The sequence below is a fragment of the Equus przewalskii genome, chromosome 19, assembly GCF_037783145.1.
Source record: "Equus przewalskii isolate Varuska chromosome 19, EquPr2, whole genome shotgun sequence".
Taxonomy (NCBI): domain Eukaryota; kingdom Metazoa; phylum Chordata; class Mammalia; order Perissodactyla; family Equidae; genus Equus; species Equus przewalskii.
The window spans coordinates 6,400,290-6,405,162 of record NC_091849.1 but is presented as its reverse complement, the minus strand read 5'-3'; the positions used below and the strand labels follow the sequence as shown (position 1 = coordinate 6,405,162).

Here is a 4,873-nt window from a genome sequence, read left to right as displayed (position 1 = left end):
CTCTTCCTTCGGCTCTCACTTTAAGTATCAAGCCTGCAGAGAGACTCTCCTGTCCCGGCCAATAAATCTACAGTGGGACTCTGCCACCTGTTTCAAGCCTGTGCTGATTTCCTTCCTAGCTCCCACCACAGGTTGCACATGCTTATTTATTTTCTGTTTATCTGCCGTCAAGTTTCTCTCCCACCAGCATGTGAGCACCTGAGGGTAGGGCTGTGTCATCCTTGTTTGCTCTCATCTTTGCACCCCTACAACCATGCCTGGCACATGGTGAACTCTCAATCACAATTCGTTAAGTGACCTAATTTTACCTTGCATCCACATGACTTTCACATAAGCTCTCCCGCCACCCGTTCCATGTAACATTCACGTGTAGTCGGAAGAGCCTGCTCTTCCTGATGGGCCCAGGGTCCCGTCTGTTCCAAACCACTCCTGCTCCTTGCCACAGCCACAGCCACAGCCAAGTGCAGGCTGGTTGGTACCAGGAGACACATCTGTTCTACCTTAGCCTGAAAGTAGCACTGAGTGTCCTTACATTCTTTGTCATCAAGTGGGGGGTCACAGGACACGACACCTGACGTTGTGTGAGCCTCAGGCAGATGAGCTTGCTCCATAGTTCACTGCAACCCTAGTTTTGAGAAGTGGAAAAGTGGAAATCCAAAGCTACACTTTGGAAATTTGAAACCTTCAATCCAATAGAGAATTTCCATATTTTGTTTCCATCAAAGAAAGTCACTAGGATTAAAATTGAATATAAAAAGGAGTTTGTTTGTTTTTTAATTTCAGCCTGTAATTAAAAGTCTTTCTAGGTGGCAATGTTTTGCTGAAAGCAGATGTTTTCTGCTCGGCTGGTCTTGGGCCTGCTCGGCCTTCCCTCGCGGAGCCCACGGGAAGCCGGGGCTCCTCAGGAAACGCCCATGGCTTCAAAGCGTGGCCTGCCCTCTTCAGGTTGAACAGGCTGGAAACGTGGACGCATCAGGCTTATTAAACAGATGAGAGGGGAGAGGGGACCAGGGCCACGTGACGTCCCTGAAGGGGCGAGAGGGAGAGCTGGCTTCGGCAGGCAGACCCGCGGCGGGCCGGCTGCCCCAGGACACAGGTGGCCAGGGCTCGAGGACGCTCCCTCCCAATGCCCCCACGTTACAGGTGAGCTGATGGGGGTCAGCACTGAGCGTGGGCGTTGGCGGTTTCCCAAGAGAAAAGGGGGTGTCCAAGAGAGGCCGGAGCGCGCCCGCTGACGAAGGGGCACAGGATCCTCTGGCAGCGCGGACGGGCCTCTGAGGTTCATAGTCATGAGTTTAGAGGGACAGTGGTCTGGGGGTCCAAGACCCCACGGTGGTCCAGGAACAGCAGGTTGTTGGGGTGCGTGCGGAGGAGGTGGAGAGGAGCAGAGGAGCAGAGAAGCAGGGGAGGGCTTTTGCTGGGTGAGCAGGATGGAGACGGGGAGGGCAGCCGAGTCATACATATTTGCCAGAAATGGATTACAATGGTGGATTCTGGGATCTTTCATCATAAGTTCTTTTGTGCCATTTGATTAGTTACCATGTCCCTAATTGCTAATATTTTTAATTAGGAAAAAAGACTAAAGTAGATGTTGATCAGTTTAAGAACGAGCCTGTCCAGAGAGACACATATTGAAGCAAGTACAAGTCCACCGTCCAGCCTGTCAGTGCTGCCCCTGCCTCGCTGCTCCCTGGTCACCAGGACACCAGGCCTGAGGAGCCCACCCCGGAGTCTCCAGGCCTCTGAAGGGGCTTCCCTGTCAGGGTGTGTCTGGCTTTCTAGGGCCTGCCTCCCACTCTTCTTAAGATCAAGTCCACTCTACTCTTTGTTGGGTAAAATATGTGTTAATACACCAAAGGTAGGAAGGCTGAGGGGACTGTCCACCTGTGATGGGCTCAGTTATGTCCCCACATTCATACGCTGAGTCCTAACCCCCGGTACCTCAGAACATGGCTGTATTTGGAGACAGGGCCTTTAAAGAGAGGATTAAGTTAAAATGAGGCCATTAGGGTAGACCCTAGTCCAGTAGGACTGGTGTCCTTATAAGAAGAGATTAGGACACAGACACACTCAGAAGGAGGACACAGGGAGAAGACGGCCATCTGTAAACCAAGGAGAGAGGCCTCAGAGGAGACAAGCCTGCTGACACCTTGATCTTGGACTTCCAGCCTCCAGAACAGTGAGACAATAAATTTCTGTTGTTCAAGGCACCCAGTCCATGGTATTCTGTCATGGCAGCCCTAGCGGACTAATATACCATCCAAACGAGGTAGGCTGTTTTTCTAGAATATTACCAAACTACGTCAAATATTTAAAAGCTGTTTTATAAAATACAGGCTGAAATGTTTCAGCAGTGTTTCCTCCTTTGCGCATTTATGCATAAGTGAATTACTGGTTGATGTATTCATAGAGTGAAGCATATGGTGTCTGGTTTATTTCATATGTGTCAGTTTCTTCTCACTGAATTCTTTTGTTATTTATATTAAGTCCCAGAAAGAGCTCTTCATGTGATGGAGGAAAGATTATTCAGTTCCAGATAAATGAATAATTCAGTCAGACGAATTCAACAAATCGACAGTCGTCATGTTGGGGGTCAAGTCTGTTCTGGTCAGAGGACATGTTAAGGAAAGGGGCATAAACAAGATGCGTTCCTAATTGCACGTGTGTATGTATGTTGATGTATAAACTCTGGAAAGACTATAATTTTTTAAAAACCCAACTCTTTGAAGGCACCGGAGGCTGCCTGTGAGCAGGCAGAAACAGGAAGGGCACTGACTCCATGGAATGGGCATTGTCTGGTCACTCCCTGGTTGGCAGATGGGGGGCTGGAGCTGAGGCGGAAAGCACAGTCTTACTGCCCTGAGGGGTCAGAGGGTGGAGAGGGGACCGCTGGAGGGGCAGGAAACAAGGGGAAAGGCCAGAGAGGAGGGAGTGGGGGGGGGCGCCCTAAAATCTGTATATAATTTCCCCCCAGGTCTGTGGCTGACCTCTGAACTGCACTTGCGTGGGAGAGGGTCAGGGACCCTGGGAGGAGGGGTGGGGTGCCGAGGGAGGGGCCATACAAGAAGACACAGCGGGTCTCAGAAGGTGGAACTCTTGGGGAGCGTGTTCTCTGGCTGCTGTGGAACTAAACTAGAAATCAACATCTTGAAAATCCCCAACTGGGTGTAACGGACATTACTGGGACAAATGGTGAGTTTGAATATGGACTGAGGATTAGGCAATAATATTGTATCAACGAAAAATTTCCAGCTTTTGGTAACTATACTGCGATTATGTAAAAGATTGTCCTTGCTCTTAGGAAACAAACAGTGGAGTGTTTACGGGTAGAACGGAACAGTCTGAGAGAGCGAGAGAAAGGGGGAAGGAGAGAGAGAGGGTGAGAAGGGGGAGGGGAGAGAATGGTAAAGCCTCAAGGATAAAACGTAAGCAATTGATGAGTCCGGGTAAAGGGTATATGGGAGTTCTTTGTACTATTTTTGCAACTTTTCTGAAAGTTTGAAATTATATTAAAATAAATTCTTTTTGGTAAAACCTGACTGATCCTATCCATCTCTTTTGCTTTCATTTCCTTCTTGAATGGTCTGCATTCAAGATCTGAGAGCGACTTTCCATGACCTGTGGCGTGTCTTCCCACCTCGGGCCGTGAATGGCAAGGCGGGACGGCGCCAAGCAGCAGGCCGGGCGGCATCACCCAGCGCGGAGGGCAGACCTGGCCCCCCAGCCCGCCCCGCTCCCGGGCACCATCTCACTGTCATTGGGCTTCCAAGTGGCCAGGCCCTCATGTCAACCAGCCGAGTGAATCACCTGAAGCCAAGGCGAGGCTGAGTGTCCGTCAGATGGCTGACCCGCTGCTCCTGTTGTCTTGTTCCAGGGGAGACACCCTAGACAGGAAAGGCGAGGGAGGCTTGTCTCTGAATAAGGGATCTCGGGGGGTGGGGGGTGGGCGTTTGGAGAAGGATGGAGAGGGAGGGGAAGGTGGCCTGACACCACAAACCTTCTAAAGAGCGTACTTACTTTGTGACTTGCTTCTTCCTTCAGCTCCCACAGGAGGAAGACCGCGAGCGCCAGCCTTTCTCGCACATCCCCCACGTGCCAGGCTCTTTCTGTCTCTGAAGTGGGCGTTACCTCCGTGCACTTGTCACTCTGAACCACCTCTCCACCACCTTCCCATGTTTGGCAGAATTTCTCCCCCATGTGTCTCGGTGGGAGGCTGGCCCCTCCCACACCAGATAAAGATGCCAGGGACTCGCTTCCTCAGCCTTCCTTGCAGCACTGGGAGGGACATGACCCAGCCTCCCCAATCACACGCATCTGCCCAGAGTCCCTGGGACACTGAAGCCAGAGTAACTGCAAGAGATGGAGACCCTGGGCCCACAGGGCAGGTGGCAGTGTCCTCATGGTGAGATGTGGCTCCCAGCCACCCTGCGACTTAGCCAGCACCTTTTTTTTTTTCCATCTCACCGTATGTGCCTTTTTTTCCCTGTGGTAAAATACACATAACATACAATTTATCATTTTGACCATTTTCAAGTGTACAATTCAGCAGCGTTAAGCACTTTCTTAATGTTGTACAACCATCACCACTGTCCACTTCTAGAACTTTTTCATCGCCTCGCGGAAACCCTGTACCCATTAAACAATCACTCTTCCCCTGCCCACCCCCCCAGCCCCTGGCAACCAGCAATCTGCATTTTGTCTATGGATTTGCCCATTCTGGATGCTTCTTACGAGGGGAATCATACATTATGTGGTCTTTTGTGTCTGGCTTCTTTCACTCAACTTATTTTGAAAGTTCATCCGTATTGTACCATGTTATCAGAATTTCATTCCTTTTTAAGGCTGAATGATATTCCATTGTATGCATAGACCA

General features: G+C 50.4%; 1 long non-coding RNA gene across 1 annotated transcript; it reads right to left on the bottom strand.

Annotated features, from left to right (window-relative positions):
• Window positions 1–3,486: 3,486 nt before the first annotated feature.
• Window positions 3,487–4,483, bottom strand: LOC139077396 (uncharacterized). Its single transcript, XR_011529901.1, has 2 exons — window positions 4,018–4,483; window positions 3,487–3,884 (listed from the first exon to the last, which is right to left on the bottom strand). It is a non-coding gene; the product is annotated as an uncharacterized lncRNA (long non-coding RNA).
• Window positions 4,484–4,873: the final 390 nt, after the last annotated feature.